Source organism: Polistes dominula, unplaced genomic scaffold, assembly GCF_049000335.1.
Source record: "Polistes dominula isolate Pdom_NZ unplaced genomic scaffold, Pdom_raw_medaka contig_29, whole genome shotgun sequence".
Classification (NCBI taxonomy): domain Eukaryota; kingdom Metazoa; phylum Arthropoda; class Insecta; order Hymenoptera; family Vespidae; genus Polistes; species Polistes dominula.
The window spans coordinates 1,993,148-2,020,672 of record NW_028300865.1 but is presented as its reverse complement, the minus strand read 5'-3'; the positions used below and the strand labels follow the sequence as shown (position 1 = coordinate 2,020,672).

At 36.4% G+C, this 27,525-nt stretch overlaps 1 long non-coding RNA gene across 2 annotated transcripts in view; it reads right to left on the bottom strand.

The window, feature by feature from the left end:
• Nucleotides 1-2,792: 2,792 nt before the first annotated feature.
• Nucleotides 2,793-27,525, bottom strand: part of LOC149033769 (uncharacterized) — a 34,477-nt gene continuing 9,744 nt past the window's right edge. Inside the window, exons 1-3 of one of the 2 annotated variants that reach the window (XR_016179022.1) lie at nucleotides 12,372-12,677; nucleotides 3,686-3,849; nucleotides 2,793-3,309 (exon numbers count right to left, since the gene is read on the bottom strand). This is a non-coding gene — a long non-coding RNA (uncharacterized LOC149033769). Of the gene's footprint in view, nucleotides 3,310-3,685; nucleotides 3,850-12,371; nucleotides 12,678-27,525 lie in introns of those variants that run through there. The other variant, XR_016179023.1, reaches the window with a different exon arrangement.

Sequence of the window (27,525 nt, the reverse complement as noted above, 5' to 3'; positions counted from 1 at the left end):
ACATACGTACTCCGATTTTTTATTTTTTTGTGTAAAATAATTTCAAAGTATTTAAAAGTGCTCATATGCATACATACATACATACAAAAGGGTATTTCAAAATATGTGGGATTAACTTCTGTGGATTGGGGGTGGTTTTGGTATGTTAAAATAAGAACAAAAGAAGTTTCGCTAATTATATTGACCTTGTTTCTGAATTATACATTGTGTTACATGATATTCATTGAAATTATTTGATATGATCATCACTTTTACCTTTACTCATCATAGATCTCCTCATCTATTTAATAATACCAAATATTGTTTTAAATATGTCAAAAAGTAATAATGTTAATATTCTTACTCGTAAATAATTAAAAGAAAACGTAGTGACAGTGAAGTTATACAAATTACTGTAAAGACAAAAACAGCTGTAATTCAAAAACAAGGTCACTTAAGGTATATGATTAAAATGAACTTTTTTTTCTTTTTTTAGCAAACTGAAATTAACCCCCCTAAAGTTATTGAAAATATGATTACCAATAGATGTTCTCTTAAGCTAAAGTTAAGCAAAGTATTTTATTAAAATTACCAGCTATTAAAAGATGTAATATGATAGTATTGTGTTGATAGATATCACACTTTCGTTTCTTAAATTATTTAAAATACTTTCGTATACATATTTGTGATGATTGAAGTTGAAACAGGAAATAAATAGATTGAGTTATATATTATGCATTCATATACATATGTATAAATATATATTCAGTAATATATATGTATTCACACATATATATATATATATATATATATACGCGTAAAATGTGTAAGAGAAAATCGAGGAAGGAAAACGAGGACGAGAAGAGGCGGTTGGAAAAGGTGGTGTGGAGAAAAGAGAAAGAGAGGGAGAGAGAGAGAGAGAGGGTACAGAAAGAGGAAGACACCCAACCCTCTGAAAGGTGGAAGGCATTTCAGCCGAGAGCACGTTGGCTCAGCTGTGTTTTCTGTTCGGGGGTGGTTGCGGCGTAGCGGGCAGGGCTGTGTGCCGATGGGAATGGGGTGGGAAAGAGGTAGTAGAGGGTGAGTGGGTGGTTGGGACGGTTGAGTTAGGTAGATGGCTGGCTGGCAGGCTGGCAGGCAGGCAGGCAGGCACGCAAGGGTACGTCGAGCTACTGCTAGAGGGGTAGATGGTAGATGGGTGGTTAGAGTGGGTGGTTGGGTTGCTCGGTGGACTGCTTTGAACTAAGCCGGGCTAGAGGTGGAGTATGCTCGGTGGTTGGCGAAGGGTAAAGGGAACGGTGGGTGGAAACTGAGGGATGGAAAGGGCGCGTTCGGTGGGTTTTCCGTGGGGGAGGAAAGGGGGCGGAGAGAGAGAAGATTGCTACTGAACATCGGGTGCCGGTGCTACTGCTGCTACTGCTACTGCTATTGCTGTTGCTGCTGCTGCTGCTGCTGCTGTTGCTACTGCTACTGATGTTGCTGCTGCTACTGCTGCTACTCTACTGATGGTGGTGGTGGTGGTGGTGGTGGTGGTGGTGGTGCTACCACCGCTGCTGCTGCTGCTACCGACGCCACTACCGACCCTGCTTTGGGGTGTGGGTTAGCAAAGGTAGGGTGGATATGGGGTGGTAGTCCTGGACACCGCAGCCCACCTAACTACAACGTGGCTAGTATCCACTGTTCTAAATAATTCCGCGGTACGATTGCTGCGGGCTTCGGAGCTCCACCTGCCGACAAATCCGAAATCCACATATGCTCGCGATTCTGTGTTTCTACCTCTGTACGCTTTGTCTAAGAGAGATAGAGAGATAAACGGACAAACAGACAGACTGACAGATAGATAAAGAGAGAGAGAGAGAGAGAGAGAGAGAGAGAGAGAGAGAGAGAAAGAGAAGGATCATGCTGTTAGCACGAAATCGTTAATAATACCTTTCTCAACAGTTTCGATCTCACAAGTCCAAACGAATTCGATTATTTTTTTTTGTTACTCGTTTTTAGATCGATACGCGTGTACAAAAGCATGCGGGGGTGATTAAAAAGTATATATATATTGTCTTTTCACTCAGGGGTTCGATGTCCGTGCTATGTGGTCAAAAAATAAAATAAAAAAAATAGAAAAAAAAGCAGCGTTAAAAAAAAAAGAAAGGATAAAAAAAATAGAGGATACTTAAAAAAAAAAAAAAATAAAAAATAAAAAACGACTAACGGTTGCCGCGTCGAACGGTAGCAAATTGATCGTGTTACACACGTCGTTTAGCACGGTTGAGAGTGGTGGCCTGATCTTCGTCGCGCGTGTTCGCGATTCGACGGGGAGAAGACAAAAAAATGGGTCAGCGTGTCTCGGCGATTTTCAAGGTTAACGAAAATCGATACTCGCCTCGACTCGACTCAACTCGCCTCACCTCGACTCACCTCGCAAACGCGTTCGGGAGCTACGTCACGATTCTTGCTTCTGACACCGCTATTTTATTTTTTTTTTTCTGATCCCCCTCTTCATACCCTTCTCTCTCTCCCATTCTCTTTTTATCTAATTTTGTTTAAAACAATTAAATAAAAAATATTATTTATATGAGTACTTGTCAACGTATTCGAATTTGATGAATTTTAATATTTTTGGTGATGTAAAATTTTGTTTGACGTGTTCTATTAGTACTATAATTATTGTTAGACCTAAACATTCAAGGATAGTTATCGAATTATATCTAAATGCATTTTATAAATTTGCAATATCTGATATTAACTAAATTTGAATGAACCCTTTTTTTTAGAATAACTTAAATTAGTTCATTTGATATTATAGTCTTAGTAAATTTTATTTTAATAAACACATACATCGGTGAACTGTTCATGTACCTAACCAAGCTCAGTGAGATACCATACCAGGAGGTATACACAAAGAACGGAACAAACGATTTCACCAACTTTACACGGACGCGTATCCCTCTAGTAGAAATACGTAATACCTATGTATCTATATATACGAATCCAAAGGTAAATGAGCATGTACGCGAGAGTAGTACGAGAGAGCAAAGTTACTACTGTTGGGTTGAAATGGGTAGCTCTAAAACGTATGTATGTTTTCGTAAATGTACATGTGTGTATTTGTGTGTTAAACCACGTATGGCATTCTCGTACGCTAGCAGACAAGTCTTGGTCCAGAAGATATTTCGTGGAAGGGTCGGTCCAGGTCGAATCCTGAGGGTTGCTCTCTCCTACTCAACCCTCTGAATCCTCGACATTACCTTTCTCTCTCTCTCTCTCTCTCTCTCTCTCCGTCGAGTTCGAAGGTAAAAGCATCCTCCTTTACTCTACCTTCGTAGGAACCCAGCCCTGCAACTCAGACGAGACCCTCTCTATGCTCTTGGTTATCCTAGTTCCTCCTTTCCTAGCGATGGATTCAAACCACATTTGAATTTTGTTCAATAAGTATATCATAATAATAAATAAAAAAAGTAGACAATTGCAATTTATTTACAATCAAAAACATCAAATTTCAATTCTGAGATTTTTTAAATGAAATTATTTAATATTATTATAATAATTGTTAGAATTTGTTTTAAAAGTTTGTCGACTAAAATAATAATAATTGTTTTTAAATTGAAAAAATTACCTAGTGTTATTTTTGTATTTTCTTTTTTTTTTTTCTTCAAAAAATTCATTGTTTTTAATGATTGGTTTCTATCCATCGCTGGGTTACTCCACGTACCTTCAGCCAACAATTTCTTCTCGCAAAGCCCTTCCTCCTCCTACTCCTCCTTTGCCTTTGCTACCGGTACCGGAGGTGGAAAGTACCTATCTTCGGTGCTCTAAGCCCAAACACTCGCTGGTTCTAACCATTCCACTATGCGCCTACCTACCATCATCCTGCAACTAGACGATATACTCGTAAGTATCTTCACTCGCTATCTAACATCAACGCCTTGCGTTGTTTCCTATCTCTCTATTCTCTTTTTCTTATTTTTCAATCTTTTCTTATTCTATTCAATCTTTTATAAAAATATTTCAATTTATATTAAATATATTACTGATTTTAATAAGGATTTTTAAATGACTGAAATTGATTCTCATTTGGTATATTATAATCTTTCTTTATATTATAAAAATGCAGTGTTACAAAATGTTACTTAATGACATTTTTTTGACCACAATTTTGATCACAATTTGTGTGATCTTTTTCCAACTTAGAATATAGGATTAGTTTTAACCGCGTTTATTTTTTATTTTGTATCGCTAATTTAAAGATTTAATATATAGAAGTTATCTTAGTTTTAAAGTACTGCAAGCTTTCAATAGATGGTGCTGTATTACTTATTATTATTTTTTTTCTTCATGTATTTCACATCTTAATTGTGATATTATTTTATGTAAATAGATATATACATTAATAAACTTTTTTATATACCTAATCAAGCTGGTTAATACACCAGGTAGTATATAAAATATTGAACAAACAATATCATGAATTTTAACATACCATATATGAATAAAATTCACATATAAGTGGTCATGTAAATCTTCGCATTCTCACACAAACACACATATGTATAAAAAAAATATTGAATATCGTCTGTCGATAGATCTACTAATAATATATCTGCTAATAATAATTTAAGAAAGAAAGAAAATAAATAAATAAAGAAAGAATCTATATATCGCAATAGTTTGTCGTTATTTCATCATTGACAGTAGTAACCATAACCATTCGCATTATGCAAATAACACATAGAGGGATATTTTGTTACCTCGATTAAATTCAAACGTAATAACTTTGAAGAGAAGGCCTTCGGCCAGACAAAACGCGAAGGCCATATTGTTTGACGTAGAAAATGAATCGTCGAACACACCCAACTTAAAAGAGAATGTAGAAAAGAGTGTGTAACGTATGCGCATATATATATATATCTCATATATGTACGATGATTGCTCAGAAAAAAATATATCTTAAAAATAATGTTTACGAACCACGAAGTGAATCTAGCCAAAGGGGGTGTTACTAAATAAAACAAATGAATGTCCCTATACAACTCGAACAAGTGTTTTGTTTCCTTTCATATTTTTTTTTTTTTTTTTTTAAGTTCTTTAAGTTCTATAATTGAAAAGAAAAATACAAAGATAAATTAGTGTAGTAGCATCATCACACTAGAACAAGAACAAGAACAAGAAGAAGAAGAAGATGATGATGATGATAAAGAAATAAGAAAGTTAACAAGAAAATAAATAAATAAAAAAATATAACAAAATGAAGAAGGGGTGAAAAAGCAAGGACGAACAAGTTGTGTTGTTTATTCGGGCTCGTTGGTCACATATATACACACATATACAGACATAGTTTTTCTTCTTTATTAATTTCTTCATTATCTGGCAGTGAGATGGAGAAGGTTGGGGTGTGGGGGTGGTGAAGGGACCACACATAATACACCAGAGACCGAAGCAGCATAAACTACCCCGAAGGCAGGAATAGAATACCGTTGTACCGTAGTCGCACCCACGTATGGCGTGCATCTACACATTATTCGCATGGTGTGCCTTGGTTGCTGACGATACTTCGTCGACGTTTATACGAACGACGACTATGCGCTTCTGCGTTCATTCATTCACTCATTCACACACTCACTCAATTACTTACTCACATTTACAAGTTATATGTAAGTATATATATATATATATATATATATATATATATATATATATACGTATAATAGTATGATAGATGTTTAAGTATGTAAAATACTTTTATAAATGTGTATGGGGGTTAAAAAAAAAGTGAAGTATATAATATATGCATTCTTTTTCACTAATACTACTACTCTCTTTTGCTACTTAAAAGAATTCGTTCGAATTTGTCACGGGGGTAAAATATGAAATGGTTTTTTTTCTCTTTCTCACATCAGGGAGAAAATTGGGTCACCTTCTTTTGCGCACGATTCTCTTTTTCTTCTTTACTTCAAGTGAAACAAAAAAGATAAAAAAGAAGAAGAAAGTAGGGGATGTTAAAAAAAAAAAAAAAGAAGGACAAAAATAATTTATTATATATAATTATAATTATATTAATATTATTATTTATTTTTATTATTTTAATCTTATTTAAAATAATATTTATTTATTTTAATTATATTTAATATAATTATAATTATATTATAGAATAAATTAATAATAATTTATAAATAAAATAACAAATAAAATCTTCAATCTTTTATATATTTTTTTTATTTTTATTAATTATACTTGTTACATATATATATATATATATATATATATATATATATATTTTTTTTATGTATATTTACATTACATATATATGTTACACAATAAACAGAAGTTTATATATTATACTTACTAACACATTGAAAAAGTTCATTGTTATTACGATAATAATACCTCTGATACTCTCTTCTTCTTCTTTCTTCTTTCCCGAGTTCATTCGATTACGAGTATGTACTTTAAAAAAAAAAAGAAACTACAAAGAAAAAAAGACTATCGAAAGAGAAATTAATGGGAGTTATTGTTCCTATATTCATACAAACATACATATATGTAAGATAGATGAGAAATAGAGATAGATAGCAATGAGTTGAGTTTTGTATTATCTATTTTATATATATACGTAAACATACACCACCCACACAAACATATACCACACACAAACTATTCTCATATCGATCGATATGGATATGGAGTTTCTCTCTCAACGCGACGACTACTAACAATGTGTTACGATATGGATAGATAGATAGATAGATAGATACATAGATAGATAGATAGATAGATAGATAGATAGATAGATAGATAGATAGATAAATAAATAGATAGATAGATAGATAGATAGATAGATAGATAGATAGATAGATAGATAGATAGATAGATCGATCCAACACGTTCGCGAGATATTCTACGCTAGAAGTTAGCTTTTCCATTGAGGCTCGTGTATTGTCTCTAATTGGTACTCGATATACTTGTATACTTATCTATATATACATATAAACACATACACACACAAGCATATTTTCCACTAACAAGTGCCAAAGTTAGAAATTGATAAAAGGAAGGAAGGTGCGTGTAATATACAATGGTTTTGTTACAAAGAGCACCACTGGTTTCGATCTTTAATGCTTACTCACGTGTACTTAGAACCCCCCTTTTCTCAACCACTTTCCTACCCCCCTTGTCGTGCGTATATCGCGTTCTCCACGATTCAATGACCACCATACAACACCAAAGATGGAAATCCCTCTACTATTCCTTATTCTTAATCATTTATTTTTAATACATTTTATTTGAGTATAATCAGAGTTCATATAATCGTATAAAAAAATTCCCTAGCATTACTTGTATCTCATATGAAATTATTTATAGAAGGAAACAAATTAGTTATTTGTTGTTTTAAAGTTCAAGAAATTTGATTTACATTGGTTGGAGAAAGGATTTTTAAGAGTATGGATCCGAAAGTTCATACTGAGCACCGCTGGATTCGCCATGTTGGCTACCATGGCGTTGGTTGAGCTCGTGACGGAGCTGTTTCCGGTACTGAAGGGCAGAATAGGTATATCTCTATATAGTATATATACTATATACACTATATATAGTATATAGTATATAGTATATATATATATATGGTAGATATAGAGTATAGCTTGCAGGCCCTCACCCTCGTTCAACCCACCTCAACCACCCCCCCTGCAACTCACCCTTCGTACCACTGTGCTGTGGGGGCCGTTAGAGGATTGTACGGGGGTAGAGAGAACCCCGGGAGGGACAAGAGGGTGAGAGACACACAGAGGAAAAGCGAACCGAGAGAGTTGGGAGAGAGGGAAAGCTAGCAAAATGGCCGCTCTCTCAAACCCCCCTTTTCCCTCTCTCCCTACACCCCTCTCTCTCTTTCTCTCTCTCACTCTCTTTTAACCTGTAGGTGGATCGTGATATCACAGACCTTCCTTCCTTCCTAAGTTTTCTCTCCTGAGTTCCCCTAGAAAGCTTCAAGGACATCGGTTGCTTGGTTGGAGACCAACCAGGAACCAAGAAGACGTTGTGCTCCTGATAAAACGTGTAGAAACATAGAACCATGACGAAGAATCTTACTAGCTTGTAGCTAAGAGAAATAGAAGTAGAAGTAGAAGTAGAATTTGAAGAAGAAGAAGAAGTTGAAGAGGAGAAGGGTGACTATAAAGACGTTGGAAACTTCCTTTGCGAAAATGTTCCTTCCATAGACGTTGAATCTTAGAACCTTCTACCTGATAAGGTAAAGAAACTAGTTTGATAATTTTACAAGAAATAAACTAAACATATTTGAGAGGGTATCTAATTTCTAACGCGATATTTTGTTAGACTGAAATAATAAATTAAATAAATTTGTTGGTTTAGTTTCTTGGATTTAACTGCAATTGGTAGGGTCAGTTATTCAAGGGTGAGTTTCATAAGATTAATATCGAAATTATGAGAAGGTAACGTTTAAAAAACCATCATTGGATATTTTGTTAGGTTATTAAATAAGATACGTAAGTTTATTGAAGTGAAAACTTCTTTAGAATGGGAGTGATCTGAAAAGTTAATAAACGCAGTCGGTCAGGAAACGGAGCTATGAAACGGATCTATGAAACGGCTGCTATACTAAATAATGAGAGAAAAAGAGACAAACATATAGGATTGAGCCAGCGAGAGAATGAGACGGAATATAGCTATACAGTTTTTCCCATTCTCGGTCTCCTCTTTATGCTATGCTTCGTAGTTATCACTCCTGGTTGTATATGTGTGTGTTTGTGTGCGACTGCATACTACAAAGCGTGGACACGTATTCTTTCGATACTCTAAACGTTTGAATGTAGGAGCATTAAAAAGGTAGAAGAATAAACACAGATAAGCACGTAGATATGCGACAAAAGTATAAGGTCTAAACCAACCGATGGTCGAAATAAACAAAGAAGGTGCGTGGTATGTCTCTTTTACCAAACGTGTCATTTCTTTTCTATTTAAAAATGTTTCTATTTTATTCAGAAATTATTATTAAATTATTTATTTCGTAAATAATATTCTTATTAATGATTATAAAATATATATAGATTAAAATAATTGTATTGTCTGCAAAATTTTACAAAAAAAAAAGGATTATCAGATACATCAGAGAAAAAGAATTAGACAATATTCTAGAATATTTTTCTTATAAATATCGAATCACATGTGTTTTAATTATAATGTTTGCGTATTTAGGAAATTTATACTAATTTTTCAATAGAATAGAAAAGTTTGTAAATACAAGAAACTCGATTACCAGGCTTTTTACCGAGGCTTGTTTACAAGACTCTTCTACGAGGCCTAATTAAACACACCCTACGGACATATCGAAAAGACCCTACGGACTTGTCGGAAAGACCCTACGGACTTATCGGAAAGACCCTACGGACTTATCGGAAAGACCCTACAGACTTATCGGAAAGACCCTACGGACTTATCGGAAAGACCCTATGGACTTACTTTTCGGAAAAAACCTCACTACTTTTCGGAAAAAACCTCACTACTTTTAGGAAAAAACCTCACTACTTTTAGGAAAAAACCTCACTACTTTTCAGAAAAAACCTCACTACTTTTCGGAAGCAACCTCTCTAATTTTCGAAAAGAACCTCGAAAAAAGTACTTTTCAAAAAAGTAGTGAGGTTATTTCCGAAAAGTAGTGAGGTTTTTTCCGAAAAGTAGTGAGTTTTTTTCCGAAAAGTAGTGAGGTTTTTCCGAAAAGTAGTGAGTTTTTTTCCGACAAGTAGTGAGGTTCTTTCCAAAAAGTAGTGAGGTTTTTTCCGAAATGTAGTGACAACGGAAAGACTCAAAGGAAAGACCCTACGGACTTATCGGAAAGACCCTACGGACTTATCGGAAAGACCCTATGGACTTACTTATCGGAAAAAACCTCACTATTTTTCGGAGAAAACCTCACTACTTTTCGGAAAAAACCTCACTGCTTTTCGGAAAAAACCTCACTACTTTTCGGAAAAAACCTCACTACTTTTCGGAAAAAACCTCACTACTTTTCGGAAAAAAACCTCACTACTTTTCGGAAAAAACCTCACTACTTATCTCACCACCACTCAAAAACCCTTTTTCCTTACTAGAGGTGTGTTTACTACACTAACAGATGTGTTTAGTTACCATGCATTTTTTAGTTACCAGAAGCAACTCGTCTCATTTCTTTGAATTGAGAACTTGCTTACTGTGTAATATGTTATCTATTTACATATGTTATCAATAAAACGTATAAATTTTTTTGAATGTGATAACAATAATATAAGAATAATATTTTAATAAATGAACCCTACAATTATCCTACTCCTGATATTCTGCAGTCGTCTCATTCTCTCTAAACTTAGTTTTTCGATGGTCTTCTAGCACGTGTGATCTACCCACATGATATTTTTTTTTAATTTCTTTTTGGTATTTTTCAATTATTTAGGGGTGAGTTTTCATAGAAAGGTTCAAGAACATCGGCTTGGTATTAACCTGATATTTTGTTATATGACTAAAAAATTAAGTAAAATTTCTATTACCACGTTAAATTACTTTTTCACCTTTTTGTTTTTTGTTTATCAAACTCCAATTGGTAGCTCAACCTATGTTTAACGATAAACGCATTGCTAGCGATACTAACTCCTACTCCTCTAGTATTCCACTGCAACGCCAAATACCTTTCGCATACTCGACGAAAAGAGAGATAGGTAGAAGGGTGTGTGTGGAATGTATTAAAGGGGTGGGTGAATAGGAGCGAAGGTTGTGTAAGAAGTAAAGAATTATCTAGATGTATATATATATATATATATATACGTGTATGTTATATCTGTTTCAATCCTCACTTACATAAGGACACTAAATGTGTATTTAACTAAAGAAAAACAAAAGGAAAAACAATGTTTTCGTATCAACCCCCTCTCTCACTCTCTTTATCTAATATTTTACTCACCATCAGGTGATCTTATAATCAACGTTTAACTCGTCTTGGCAAGTAAGTAATTAGAGTGTCTCACGTCTGAGATATCTATCCACGGATCGCGAATAAAGTTGGGTTGTAAGGGTTGGGGGTAGTCTCGTTGAGGTGGAACGTTGTGACGATGGAAAACAATTAGTAAGGTAGGTAAGGGGAAAAAGAGAAAACTCTGTTGGTATCACCCTATCGTACTATTGCCATCCCACCCCCTTCGGCATCCACTCGATAGGCAGGCAGGCAGGCAGGCAGGGCAGGCAAGAGAAACGTTAAATAACCAATAATCGAGCGTCGCTCGTAAAATCTTCATTACACGCCAACGCTCCAATAAAATCCCTCCACGCACTAATTTTCCCCGCGTTCGTTGCTTCTCGTCTCTCGATTTACCCCATTTTCGCTCAAGGGGAGGTTGGTTCGAACCCGGCCCGTAGTCTTTTCACTCTTTCTTTTCTTTTCTTTTTTCTTCTTTCTTTCATTCTCTGTCCCTTTCCGTTACACTTTTGCAGGATCGCGGTCATGCAAAAAAGGGGCTTGATGAGCCCAAGGAAAAAAGGCAGAAGGAAATGGAAGAAAGAGGTCAAAGGGGTCGAGTGAAAATCGTTGAGTAAAATACTTTCCCCGTTATCCCATTATTTATCCACCTTACATATATATATATATATATATATATACGTCTGTCTATGTATTTATATAATATTCACCTGTTTTTACATTTATTAATTATTATTATTATTATTATTATTATTATTATTATTATTATTATTATTATTATTATTATTATTATTTTTATAATCATTATTTTTTTTCTTTTTCTTTTTCAGTTGTTTTTTATTTAATTCGTTTCGTTGTGTTATTTTTTTTTATTTGATATGATAAAAATATTTAATAATCTAACCCTTCTAAACCCTTTGAGTAAAAATTTGTATCTTCTCGTTCTAATAACGCACGAAATTATTAGTTTGCCGTGTGAGTAAAAGAAATGGGGAGAAACGGGAAATAACGTGTCACGCGATTAAAAAAAAAAGAGAAAAAAAGAGTAGAATAATCCATAGGGTCAGTTTTAACCATCGATCATCCCTCTAACACCACTGAACCCACTTTCAAACATTTGTCCGTAGTTTCAGAACGTTTTAGTTATATCTATATATATATATATATATATATATGTAACCTATACACGAGGGTGGTTATTCTCTAACACGTACGCACCCCGGGCAAACTCTCGTCGATCAGAGACTTCCACCCACCCCAACCATTCCATTTTTTCTTAAACTCTTGAAAGTTCAGGGATATTCCGTTCAAAAAAAAAAAGAAAAAACAACATTAAAAATGAAATATCTCCCAAACAAAACCAAAACCAACAAAAAATCATTAAATATAAGTAGAACAAAATAATTTAAACAAAATAATAAAATAAAAAACCCCTTTTTTTTACCATTTCGTCTTTCCTCGTCACATGTCGTCCTGCAATTCCTTTCCAACCTATCCGCATTCAGGTTTCAGGCAACTCCTACTACTACCACCTACTCTGCTCGTTAACGAAGCTTCCTCCTAGTTAAATAATTAACATTTTGGTTAGACTGTACTCCTCTCTCTCTGTCTCACTCACTGCCATTCTCTCACCTTGCCACATTCCCTATACCCATTTCCAGTCCTTCGCTTCCCAAACCCCTTTACCACCCCTTTATCTTTCACCCCGTCCTGCACTGACCCACCACCCAACCCCTCCTCCTCCTCCAATAGCCTACAACAAGCGTGTAGGTATATTAAGTCCGCCAGTGTGCACCCCCGTAACACGAGCCCCAGTTAGTCCAGCAGGCTGTCCACTATACCCTCGTACTAAACCCATACCAACGTCATTCTCACCCTCTCACTCTGGTTACCTCAACCCCTAACTCCCCAGTCGATGCACTAGAAGGCTTCTAGCACTATAGTTCCACACACACACACACACAAATATATACACATACTCTACCTCACTCTACCTCAATCTCTCACCTTCTCTCTCTTTTCCCATTGGCAATGTGCATATTGCACGGTGTGCACTGTAACTATGCCCGCAGACTTGAAATATACAGGATAGAAACGCGTACCACGTGCGTGTCTCTCAATGCGTACGAGTGTGCGTTGTTGAATTCTCTCTCTCTCTCTCTCTCTCTTTCTCTTTCTCTCTGAACGAGAGTGTGCACGAATAATAGTACGTATGGTACGTACTATGGGCTCTCGAGACAGAAAGAGGAAACGAATGACGATGAAAGAGAGATAGAGAAATAGAGAAGAAGAGGGTTTGTATGTAGAGAGAGGAAAGGGGTAGTAGGTAGTAGGTACCACCCCCTACCAACTCCCTACCCTTCCTCCTTTGGTTACCCCTCTCTTTCGCGTCACTACTGTGAAAGGTATACAAAGATAGGTAGGTAGGTAGGTGGACCAACGATGCGTACGAGTATGTTCTATACTCGCACTCTTTCTATCATCATGAATATAACCTAGTATATGTGTTTGTGTATGTGTTTGTGAGTGTATGCAATACTTGCATACGGTTTTTAATGCGAACTCGCACGTCGGCTAGCATGGGGTACGGTATCGTCCCTGTATCGCGTTAATGTACATGGTAATGTATTATTAAATAGTGTCCGGCAGCGTTGAACGTAGAACCGGTGAACGAAGAACATTCACCTCTCTCTCTCTCTCTCTCTCTCTCTCACTCTCTCACTCTCTCTCTCATTCTCTCTCTTTTACTCTTTTTCGTTCTCTGTCTATGGGGAAAGAGTGAGGTCTAGAACTGTGTGTGTGTGTGTTGAACGTACGATCGAACGAGGAACGTGCACAGGTGCCACACAGACGTTTCGATCGACCCACGTCGATCCCGCAGGTGGAACCGCTGCCCGAGTTCTAACAGAAAGCTTCCGAGTTTGCGAGATCGATGACTATGACTATGACTATGACTATGACGATGACGACGTTTATGTTGTATATTATAAACGATTCTCTTTTCTCTTGTTTTACAATCTTATATCAGTTTGTTACTTTCATGTTGATTATAGAATAATAATAATAATAATATTAATAATAAATGAAATTGCTTTGGTCATTTATGTTATTGTAATATGTAATTTTTGGTATACATTTTTTTTCTATTACGACGAATGGAGAAACAGGAAGAGGGGTATGATGATGATGCTAGGGTATAGACACGTGTGTTACATAATATTATACGATAAGTATATCATAAAAACTATTAAGTATTATCACACCGTGACGCGTGCCGTTGATAAAACGTTCAATTGTATCTCTAATGTTAACTTAACGTAACCTAACCTAACAACTAAAATTAAAAAATATTAATGGCATTCACACATGGGTTTCACTAGGTATATATGATTCCAAAATATTAGTATTAAATAAAAAAAAAATAAACCTAAATATATTCAAACTTTAACCAAATTGTGTTTGATGTAATTGCATTTATAAGAAACAACCACGTGTGAGTCTTGAAATTCACTTCCAATTTCAATCTTTTACTTATATTAGGTATATATATCTTTCATATATATTTCTTATGATTTTTTTTTTTTTTTTAATAAAACAAAACAATCGTATTTCGAGTGACCACAGACTAGGTAGACAATACCTCAGTTTTGTGGCTGATTTAATCTTCAAACAATCCGAATCACAGGACACAGCGAATTTCGGGTCCATTGGTTTGTTTGTCCAGGCACGGCTGTTTGGACCCTTCGCTACCTCTGCCTGAAACCTCTTCTCAAACCTTCCCACCCTTTTCCCTTTCCCATTATTCCCATCACCCAAGAACCCCTCATCTCTTTCTTCATCTATCTATCCTTCTTTCCCCTTCTTACTTTGACTCTCTCAGCAACTCCCTAGCACTCCCCACTTCTTCCCCACCTTCTTTAAAAGCGAACCCAGTCCTCCGTGTCCCCTTCCGCGCCAGGGAACACATGCCTGTAGAGAAACTTAGGAGTCGCCACTGAGTCTGGACCCTAACAAGAAACTTACCCTTCCGAGAAACCTCCCCCTTTTCTCTGCACCACACCGTACTCTGGTCTTCTTCTTCTTCTTCTTCTTCTTTAACCCCCTGTCCCCCTTCACCCTTCTTTCCTTCTCCCTTTGGCGGAGCCAAGGCTCTTCCTTCGTTTACTAGAAAGAGGAAAGGGACCCCCGACTGTGGAAGGTTGTTGGAAGAAGACGATGACTACGAACACGCTTGGTAGAAGAAGAAATTGAAGAAGAAGAAGAAGAAGAAGAAGAAGGGTGACTATACTTGGTATCTCACTCACACTCATACACCTCTGTTCCTTCTCTATCTTTTGGTTGGTTGCTTGCACGACTGGGTGGTAGAAGTCTATCTATCTTTCTCTTTCTCTCTCACTTTGCGGATAGGGGATCGGAAATTGTAGAGGTTTTGTGGGAGTAGGGAATGACGGTATAACCCCCCCCCCATCCTCCTTCCCTCACGATAGCATTAGCTAAAGGTCTAATACCCAAAGAAGAAAACTCGTGGGGTATATGGACTAAAGGGGGGGAAAAAATATAAGAAAAAGGAAAGAGAAAGAGGGAAAATGTTGAAGAACGAAGTTTCTTCTTTTTAGACACCGTGAAAGAGAGACAAAAGGGGTTTGTGAGAGATATGGGTCCACAAACCGGATGGCCGACTTTGACCATCACGACGAACAAAGGGAACGTTTAATCCCTACGTGTTACAATACCTAAGAGAAACTATTCTATAAGTTCGTTGACTTATTCTTTTTTTGTCCTTAATTTTATTATTCTTATTTTAAATTCGTCAAATTAGTCACGAGTAAACTCGGAATTAAAGACAAGTTTGTAAAGTAAAATAGGTTTGTAGAAATATATAACACAAATATATATATATATATATATATATATATGGTGGGTGTTTAGTAGAAATAAATAAATTATTATTGGGTTTTATTTTATTATTGTAAAATATTGTAATTAAAAAATTTACAAAGATTCTAGGGTTAATGGTTGCGTCTTAGGTTAAGATGGTTAGTTAATATTGGAAATTTTTAATTATTTCTAAATGTTATTATTATATTTTTTTTATTGTGTTAAGAATATATATGTTATATTTTTATGTTTATAGGAATAATAAAAGAGCATAGAGAGTTTATTTTATATTTTGAAAATAAAATATAAAATAGAATTTCTCTTTTTTTTATTTTATTTTATTTTTCTATTTTCCTTTCTTTTAAAATCAATCGACGTCTATCGCGTTTCAACTTCCGATTTTTAATACTGTTTCTTCCGATAGAAGGGGAAGGGAAGAGGAAAGGAAGGGTGTGTTACTACTACTATTACTAGGGTTAGAGTAAAAGGTCGTACCCGCAGGAAAAGGGAATCCCGGTGCCGTGATGGAGGAGTGGTTTTCTATAACGCTCGAGAAGAACCGTCGAGAAGAAGCCTGAAAAATATCCTTCTACATCAACCCTCATCCACCCCGTTCCCCCTTTCCCCTCCTCTCTCAGTTCTGTAGTCTTTCCACCCACGCTCGCAGCCCACCTTGCATTCTTCTCTCCGACATACTTCTCCCCGTTCGCCCTATTTCCCCTCTTACCCTTTCCCTTCCCCCATCACCACTACCACTACCACCCTAGCTCGTCCTCGTTTCAACGTGATTTTACCGTCTTCGGTCTTTCTCGTGAAAGTTCGTACAATCCGAATATGTGTATGCGTGTAATATGGTTCGCGTTGTTTAACTAAAAAAATTCTTTTTATTATTCAAAGAATTTACCCTTACCCTTATCCTTATCCTTCTTACTCTTTTTCATCCCAACTCTTCAATGTACGAAACATTCATATTCGAATCTGTTTACGTGTTTATCAAAGATGATGAAAAAATATTTGATGGGACATTTTTTATGATCGAGAAAAACATATGCACGTTTATGGGAGCTCATCTCTCGTTTACATCCGAAAAACATGATGAGTTGAAATTAAAAATGGGATTTCAAACCTCCACTGTGTATTTATTGTATGCATTTATATATGTGTGTACGTTTTAAATGCAGGTTTATATATATATTGTGTATGGTTGTCAACGAAAAATCGTTTCTGAAAAACTTTTTACATATAATATATAATATGATCTTTTTTATTTACTTTTGTTTGTGTTTCCTTTATTTTTTATTACATTTTTCTTGTTCTTTTTCTTTTGCATATATATATATGTATACTATATAGTTGTGTAGTGGTAGTAGTACGTTGGCTGTTCTACCGACAGCCATGGAAAATCATGCTCGAGATCTCGGAAAATAATTCCCTAGCTTCATCCGCCAACAGAGCTGCTACCACCAAGCACCCACCCACCCCCACCTACTACCCGCGTCCTGTTCCCGACCGTTTTTACCCCTTGTGCAGACTGGCAGGTTTTTTGCTTCGGGCGATTCGAAGGGATGGATGGAAAAGGGGCAGAAAGGGGGGAAAGTAGAGAAGAAAGTGGTTGTAGTGGTAGTGGTAGTGTAGTGGTACGAGGATAGAGAAACCCAACCTAAGAGACTCGTAGAGCAGCACGGTAAAGGTTAGCAGGAAAATAAGAGTTAGAAAGAGATAGAAATAATAGAAGAAAAAGAAAAAGAAGAACAAAAAGAAAGAGAGAAAGAAAAATAAGGGAAAAGAGAATAAGGGCGGTTTGAGAGTCTGTGGGGGTGGTAGAAGATGAAATGGGGGTAAAGATACGAAAGGAGGACTCAGCTAGGATCCACGGGGACCACCTAAGGTATAAAGGATGACGTTCGATCTTCCCACTCTCATATTTGTCCCTCCTTTCTACTTCGTCCATCGTTTTATCCAACTGGGTTTTTCCTTCTTTACTATTCTTATGACTCGGTACTTCTTATCTCTTTTTTTTTTTTTTTTTTTGAAGTGAAAACTTCTATAGAATAGGGAGTGATTTGAAAAAAATGAAACACGGCAACGATGTAACGGCCACGATATTTAATAAGAAAAGAACAAGAGACAAACATATAGGATTGAGCCTACGAGAGAATGAGAAAGAATATAGCTATACAGTTTTTCCTATTTTCGGTCTCCTCTTTATACTCTGCTTCGTAGTTATCGGGGGGCCGTACGACAGCGAGGGGCGACGACGGTGGCATAGGTGGCGGAGGCGGGGGCGACGGCGGCGGTAGCAAAGAGTGACTGCGGCGGCGGTGATGGCGGCGGTGGCAGAAGCGAGGGGTGACGGCGGTGGCGTCGGGGGCGACGGCGTCTCTGGACGACGATTATTTCTTATTTTAAATTCTCTCATTTTCCCCTCATCATAGCTTTTTGGTTAGGTCATAAGACTTTATTTTTTATATATCTGTTTATCAATATAAAAAATTCGCAAACTAGATAACAAAGTGTGAAATCAAGCAGAAAAATACGATTAAAAAGATTCCAGAGTTCAACGGAACGTATTCGTGCATTTCGTGGACTCCAGAAGGCTTTATTAAATGTGCAGAATAATATCTCGAATGTAAGATTTTAGAAATCTATTTAAAAAAGAAATCGATTTACATTTACATTTAATCTTTAACTGTAATATACGTAAACTTTAAACGAGTGGATAGTTTTTTTAGGGGTGTTGGTGGTGATGGGTGATAGGTGGTCGGGGATTTTAATCGTGAATAAAAATAAAAAAAAAAAGAACAAGTAGAAGAAGAAAATAAACATTGTTCCGTGTCGTTAGTGTATGCAGAAAGGGTTTGAAGTGTAAGAGAAGTAAAAGGAGTAAGAGAAGGATTGAGAATAGAGGGTTAGGTGGAAGGGGTAGTACCGTAAAATATAGAGGGGTGAAGGGAGGATATAGCATCACCAGCAAAGGACTTAAAATTTGAACGAGCAAGAGATGTAGAACGTTTCGAGACGCTTCACGTTTCTCTTCAGGATAGTAGAAGCACCGTAGTCTAAACCATGGGATCCTTTGTAATCTCGTTGAGGACGATCGCGGACCATCCCAGGGATATTCCTCTCTAGCCGGTTTGCTTGGCTTCAATCCTACCAGTCTAAAAACCCATATATATATATATATATATATATATATATACACCATCAGGTAGGGGTGGTAGTCCGTAGAACGCGTAACCACCCTCATCGCGCGCATAAATCACAATAGAGGCGGAAAGTGGCGCGGTGAACTTTCTCAAGCACCGGGGATATGTTCTAGGTGGTGTGTAAGTCTTCTTCTTTCTTCTTTCTTCTTCTTCTTCTTTTTATTTTTCTTATTTTTCTTCTACTATCTGGAGCCCTTTTTGTTGCATCTTCTTTTTCTTTTTCTTTTTCTTCTGTTTTTTCTTTTTCATCGTCATGATTTTCTTGCTACTTTGCAGCCTCTAGTTTTTTTTCTTCTTCTTCTTCTTCTTCTTCTTCTTCTTTTTCTAGTTGTTTTTCTTCTCTACTTATTTTTATTTTATTTTTTATTTTTCGAGTATTCTATTTCTTCTCTTGGTATTTTTTTTTCATCGTCATGATTTTCTTGCTACTTTGCAACTTCTAATTTTTGTTTTCTTCTTTTTATTTTTCTAGTTCTTCTCTTTCTATTTCTATTTCTTCCACTTCTTCTTCTACTTCTACTTCTATTTCTTCTACTTCTTCTACTTTTTTATCTTTTTCATCGTCATGATTTTCTTGCTACTTTGCAGCTTCTAGTTCTTTTTCTTCTTCTTTTACTTCTATTTCTACTTCTTCTTCTACTTCTTCTTTTTTCAATTTTTCTTTTTCACCGTCAGGAGTTTCTTGCAACTTTGCAACCACTAATTTATTTTTTTCTTCTTCTGCTTAATTATTTACACTTGATATGACGTAATGATACAATGACATGAAAAAAAAATGAAATATTACAAAAAAATGTTACAGCATATAAAATATATTTAATTAGTTAGTTATTTTAGTAATATATATATATATATATTATTTCTAACACACAATATGTTTCTTTCTCGTCAAATTTGACTTCCTTCAATGTACGTACGTACGTGAATCGCGAATCAAATTCGAATATAATAATTTTCCATGGTTAGAACCAGAGTTACTTTCATATTCAAATATAGTCAGGTGAACATTCGTCGAGTGCATTAAACTTGTATCGTACTGGATAGATCCCTGTCCAAGTATATCGGGTTGGATAAACGGATCATAAGTATAATCTACAGTAATACGATCAACGATGAAGGATGAGGGTTGGGGTAGGGGTTAGGTGCACACGGTGTTACATTTTTACTTGATCGATTATTAAACTAATTAACTACTTTTAACTGTACTTTTTTAACCCCTTATACATAGATAGATTTATTTAACTATCTTTAAAAAAAATCTTAAAAGAAAAGAAAAGAAAAGTAATTCACCAATTCACAGGTATACACGTCAGGGTTGTGTACGTGAAAGAAAAGAAAACTAAAAAAGAAAGAAAGTCCCCCTTTAGAGAAAAGAAAAAGTAAAAAAAGTTTGAAACACTAGCCGGGGGAAGAGTTTCGCGCGAACGATGTGAGAAAAGAGAAAGAAAGAAAACAAAACTAAAAAAGAACTGAAGAGGGGCGTCATCGTAGGTTTTGAAATGACCGCCGAATGTCGCAACGATCTTTCTTTTCTCTCTCTCTCTCTCTCTCTCTCTCTCTTTCTCTCTCCTACTCTCTCTTACACTTTTTCTTTCACTTTTTCGTTGGCGAGGTCACGAGGGACCTTCTGTAGTCGCGGTAGGTTGGAAGGAAGGAAGGTAGATGGACGAAAGCGCTAGCAGAGAAATTAATATCACCCAGCGGCAGCTTACCCGTACTCCCATCACCTTGATTCACCCACACACACCCACACACACACTTCTAAACAGAAAGAAGACACGTAGAATAGAGTATTCGAGAAAGAGAGAGATAGATATAGAGGAGAGTCAGATATACACGGGAGGAGTAACAGAAGCTCTGTACGCGTAGAAACCACACGCATATACACACAGATAAGACATGCTATCTCAGTATATACGTGTGTGTTAGTTTCAATGTATACGAAAGAGAGAGAGAGAGAGAACTCGCCCCAGCAAAGTTATATACAACGCTCTTCGGACACGTTCCTCTCTTGCCCGTGTCCTACCTACTCTCCTCAGTTCCGTTTTACTCCTCTCGTTCCAAACCTCCTACCCTCCATCCCTCGATTCAACCCCAAAGGACTCCCTTACTACTCTCCGACAGGGCTACGCGAGCTAGAAGAGAGTTCTCTCTGATGTGTCTGTGTTTGTGTGTGCGTGTGTGCGCAAAAGAGAGAGTGAGTGAGAGGGTAGAGGTAGAACGAGAAGGTAGAAAGGTTGGGTGAGAGTCGAGGTAGCAGCAGCAGCAGTAGCAGAAGCAGAAGCAGCAGCAGCAGAGAAGTTGGGTTTCATCTCGAGGGTCCGGGGGCGTGGGGGTAAAGAGAAAGGGGGTTGGACAGGGTAGTAGAGGGTGAGACTTCGTAATATAGGATAGCCTGTGTGTGCGGTGGAACGAGTCTCACAGGTTTGCTCTTTCTCTCACTCTCTCTCTCTCTCTCTCTCTCTCTCTCTCTCTTCTTCTTCTTCTTCTTCTTCCCTTTTCCTCTACCTTCTACCCTCTTACCCTCTATCTCTTTCTCTCTTTTTTTTTCTTTCTCTCTCTCTCTCTCTCTTTCATCCTCTTTTCTCGTACCTTTACACGTAGAAAACCTTCAACGAACGGACAAATACTGGCGACGCTAGTTTCTTTCTCTCTCTCTCTCTCTCTCTCTCTCTTTCTCTTTCCCTTTATATTTTTTTTCTCTCTCTTTTTCCTTTTCACTCTCACAAATACTTACATACTCACTCACACACATACAAATACATAGAAGGTTCCAAGGTTTTTGCTCGTGGCGGCCAATACTCTCCGACAACGAGGACGACCCCTTCGTCAAAAGGAGGAGGAGGAGGAGGAGGAGGAAGAGGAGGTTGAGGTGGAGGAGTAAAAGAAGAAGGTGGAGGAGGGGTAAGGAGGGAGGGGGGAGTAGTGAGAGACCAGAGGAGGCGGTTACGACGACGCTGCTAGAGGAGATACGATTTTACCCAGCTGCCGTAGTGCTCGAGACATTTTCTTCGTTTTTTTTTTTTTTCCCCTATCTAGGGATAACCTCGAAAACTAGAGTAGCCTTGGATGTGAAAGCCCCCGAGGAGAAGAGAAAGAGAAAAAGGGTATGGGAGAATGGTCTTAGTGAAGGGGGGAGGGTAGGGGGGCAAACGGGTGAGGGCTGAGAGAGGAGTTTTCCTCACCCTCAATGGTGGTGCTGGTGGTGGTGGTGATGGTGGCTGCTGCTGCTACGCTTTTCCGTTTTTCTACCGAAGTTAGAGAGGACCCTCGCTTGAGGAAAGAAGTGAAAGAAAAAGAAAAAGAAAATGTGAGAGAGAAAATGAGAGAATGAGAGAGAGAGAGAGAGAGAAAGAGAAAGAGAGAGAAAGAGAGAGACAGTCCTTTTCCTTGGAGGATGATAAAACTGCTTCTTTGTGGAGAACGACTTTGCGACATGATTAAGTAAAACTTTTTGCAGTCTGTTGGTAGTGCAAAAAGCAGCGCGTAAGCTTGCGCAAAAAAGCTCGACCCTATATAAGAACAAGAGATATTATATATATATGTATGTATGTATGGATGTATAGGTTTAGGTGTATATAAGGTGGGTGGGTAGTTAATAATTAGTGATTATAATTTATTAGATTATAATAAATAATATATGATTTTATAAAATAATGAATTATATAATAATAAATTTATAGATTACAATTATATTTATAAAAAAATAATATATAAATAAAATTTCATTCTATATATTTTTATAATAATTACATAATAAATATATATTTATTGTTAAACATAATATTAAAATTACCTGTGATGAATTAGAATAAAATATTCTTTTGGATTTATTTAAAAAAAAAAAAAAAAAAAAAAAAGATTTCCAAACCAATGGAAAAAATATTATCATAAAATAGATAGTGTGTGTGTGTGTGTGTGTGTCCTGAGGATTTACATCCGTCGATAGAGCACGTTAAAATGATACACGTATGTATCACACGTACATACATATATCTATATATCTATATATATATATACATATACGATTTTCGCGTGAACGTTTTGAAACGGTACACCGATAGGAACCGGCCGGTAGAAAAGCTAAAGATAGTAAATACGGATAACATTAACGCCTACTTCCGGACAGTAAAAAAAAAAAAAAAAATTGGATTTTACAGTTGGTTATTCATATCGAATGTTGCAAAGTATACGAATTGTTAATTAATAAATTAAAAAATCAATGAAAATGATTGACAGAAGTAAATACCAAAAAACAATGTTTATAACAATTATACAATAATTGATTTGAAAAATTTCATTATAAAAAATTAACCGACAACCTTAATTATGTTTTTGTTTCTAGAACAAAATATATATATATATATTTTTTTTTTTTTTTCATTAAAGTTGCACAATTTCAATTCATTGCAACATCACAGTCAACGATAAAGAAAAAAAAAAAAAGAAAAAAATTATAAAAATGGATTTGTCAAATTGTTCAAATCATTTGAAAAATTTTCCATTTAATTTTGTGTAATTTAAATTCATCAAAAAAAAAAAATCCTTTATCATTATTCAATTTAATTTCAATGATCTAATCAATGAACTAATATTTTTGAAGAAACTATAAAAAAAAAGATACAAGATTAATTCTTCGTATTAACAACAAGTTGCATAGAACACACACACACACACACACACACACACACACACACACACACACACAAGAGAAAAGGTTGCATCAAGGTAGTACCCTCGGCAGTTTTGCAACAAAGCGGAAACGAATTACACAGGAAATATTGCGGTAGATGGTAGTAGACGTACCTACCTACCTACCTACCTACCTACCTACCCTACTTTTCCCTTCTACCCTCTCTTCTCTGTCCCTTTTTGAAACCATTCGTTTAATACATACATACATATATATATAGTTGGTTTGAATAAACAGACAGAAGAGCTGTTTTCTCTCATTTTCTATCTCTCTATCTCACTTTCTTCCCACCCCCTTTCACTTGCACCCCCATCTCTTCCTTTTATCTGACTCTTTTTGTCTTTTAGTTTCTTTCTATCTTTTTTCTCGTCTTCTAAAATGTTGCAACAGCTCGTTTATTAGTAAATCGTTATACTCAAACCCGAAATAGAATTATAAACAATTATCATCAGGTAATTTCAGTTCATAATGTTCATAAAATTTCACTATATATATATGTGCGTGCGTGTGTGTGTGCGCCGGTGAAAAGAGAACGATGGCTAAGGTGCAAAAACAGGACGCATAAATTGCACCGACTATTTTAAGATTTTCGAGGGGGAGTTTATGTCGCCCATTAGGTGTAAGAGAGAGTAGTATGCCCAGACACACAGAAAGAAAGAGAAAGAGAAAGAGAGAGAGAGAGAGAGAGAGAGAGAGAGAGAGTCCTCGTGAAATCTCACCCGACGACACTGGCGTCTTTCTCATTCTATTTTCTCATTTCTTTATTTTCTACTTTGCTTTCTTTCATTCTATTTTTTATCTTTCTCTTTTTTTTAACTTATTATTATTATTATTATTATTGTTTCTTATTCTTTACAAATTTGTAATATAAAATCGTGTGATTCTTCTAATCTATGAAAAATAAAACAAAAAAACAAAAATTCGCATCGGAAGATCAATCTTAGAGAACAGAAAAAATACAGAAAATATTTTGTAATTACTATTTTTATTTAAATATTTACCTTCGAGATATATCGTGTATTCAATTGACAATAAAATCGGAATGTGAGCCTACGTAAATTTAAAAAAATAAAATATAATATATATATATATATATTGGGTTGTACTTAAAATTCGTGCCAATTTTGATAGGAAGATTGAAACGTAAAACATTTAAGTTTTTTTTTCTTGTTATACATATATTTATGAAATTATATATAAGTGCAATTCTATTCCACAACCTTTTCGTCCATCTTTATGGGTAACTTACAAAAATTGCGTCTTTGCAGAACTTTTCAGGTTTTTTTTTTTTTTTTTCTTAGCAAAACAACTTGAAGCCATCTACCGAAAATCTGCACGAACTATTCCAAACAATCCCCATCCAATATATATTTGATTCCTATTTTTACGAACAGAAAAAAAATATACATTAATCATCGTACAATTGACACTTTAAACCAAATGATTACTACTTATCGTCACATAAACGATTTTCGCGTTAATAGTCGCATATCAGATTAACCGATTCGCTAATTAAACCTTCAGCGGGTAGCATCGCGAAGCCGCAGGGCTTCTAGGTACGCGTTTACTACCAACTCAGGTTGAATGTGCGTGCGTGTACGTAGAGATATCTACGGGATGCACAATGTAGCAACGAAGAGAGACCAGACCAAACCAGGAAACGAAACAGAGCGAGAGAGATGAACATATTTGAACGATATGCGTGGAAGAAGGATAGAGATAGATAGACCAATGAGGGTTTAAACGAGTAGGAGAGAGAGAGAGAGAGAGAGAGAGAGAGAGAGAGAGAGAGAGAGATAGTAATGGATACGAATATAGGTATCGACTAGCTCACACATTCACGTATGTGTGTGTGTGTGTGTGTGTGTGATGTGTTGTCATATCTGCGACACGGTGCCGTGAATCGCGTGTGAAATGTATGCTAGTGTATGTTAGTGTATGTGCATATGTGGATGGGCTTATATGTCCTCTCTTTATCTCTTTCTCTCTCTCTCTTTCTGGTGGGCCACGTGTCCATGACGGGAAGCCGGCTGAGGTGGTCTGTGGTTATTTCGGTGATTGGTTTTATCGCGTTGGCAACAGTGTGCCAACCTGGCCCATGTGTCCTTTCTCTCTCTCTCTCTCTCTCTCTCTTTTCGTTATTTTACTCTTTTTATCGTTCACCAACACTTGTACTATCTGACGCATACAAATGCATATATCTTCTATATATTATTATCAACGTTTTACTCGATTTTCTGTTAGATATATATATATATATAAATATATATATGTATGTATGTGTAGGAAATGGTCTAGGTTGCACGTGATTATGCATACGAATTAGTTAAATTATTAATCGGACAAAGCTTGTTCCAGTGCCCTTCGTATTATGACAATGACAAGGACAGTATGATGACGACGACGTAACGGCGCCAAAATGCAAGACGAAAGTTTCCTCCCACTCTACCTACCACTTCCCCCACTCTCTATCTCTCACTATCCCCACTCCAATCGTGTTCCAATTTCCCTTTCCTTTTTTCTTTTTTTTTTGGGAGGGAATTTTTCCTTTTTTACATTTCACGAAGAAAAATCGATCTTAAGCGTTGCAGCAAAACTTCCTCTCAATAATTTTGATCTATATAATACATTTTTCGCCACTTTTGTTAAAACCTTACGTTACACAAATTTTTATGTGAGTGCATGTGTGTATTCATATGCAAAAAAAAGTCACAGATGGAAAGATGAAAATGAAAAATTTGCTCGTGCGTATATGCGTATTAAAGGTATATGTTTTTTTTTTTTATTTCATACATATGTGTATATATATATATATATTTCACACACACATATATATGTGTGTGCACGTGTCCAGAGAAGAACGAAAGGAAAAAAAAAAATTTATCGGTTCTCGTTAACGACTCGTGAAACACTCGTCTATCATCTCTCTCTCTCTCTCTCTCTCTCTCTCTCTCTCTTTCTCTATATTACACACACACACACACACACCACATGTACATATATATATATATATTTACTAACGTATCGTGGGTGTGTAAAATTTTCCGTTACACCGATCGACTCCCGCTATTTTCCCGTTGAATAGCAGCACCAACGACGAACGAACGAACGAACGCTTGCGCGCACGCACGCACCCACGAGAGGATCGTGTTGGTAATAGTGGTAGTAGAAGCGGAGAAGGAAGAGGAAGAGGATGAGGATGAGGATGAGGTGGAGGTGGAGGTGGAGGTGGAGGAGGTGGAACACGTGCACCCAGAAAGGGGTACTCTACTAGCGCGTGTACGAAAGGGGAAGTCGTAGCTCCGAGAAGGGTCTGTGGGTGGCGAATAAACCTATACTATTAAAACTTCTTACACATATACATATATATACATATAGATATATACACGTGTCTGTGACAGCCTACGGGTGTACATAGGAACTTCATGTCTCGATCTACGCGAATGCACGCGTGTAATGGGCGATAGCAGGGCGTTCCTCTTTCTTTCTCTTTCTCTTTCTCTTTGTATATATATCTCTCTCTCTCTCTCTCTCTCTTTGTCTCTCTTTCACTTCTTCCTTCCCGCTCTTCCTTCTCCTCTTTTCGTTACTCCTCCTCAAAACACGCTAGGACGTTTTGCGATAAGCCAGTCAGGGTCCAAGCAACTTGGAAAGGAAACAAAAAAAAACAAAATGTTAAAAGAATTAGAAAGAAAACTTTCACGAGGTGGAGGGGGAAGGAGGTGTGGGTTGTGGTTCCATTTTGAGAAAAAAAAAAATATATATATATATGTATATGTAAATAAAGATAGAATACTAAAGTACATAAGATACTTTGCCGA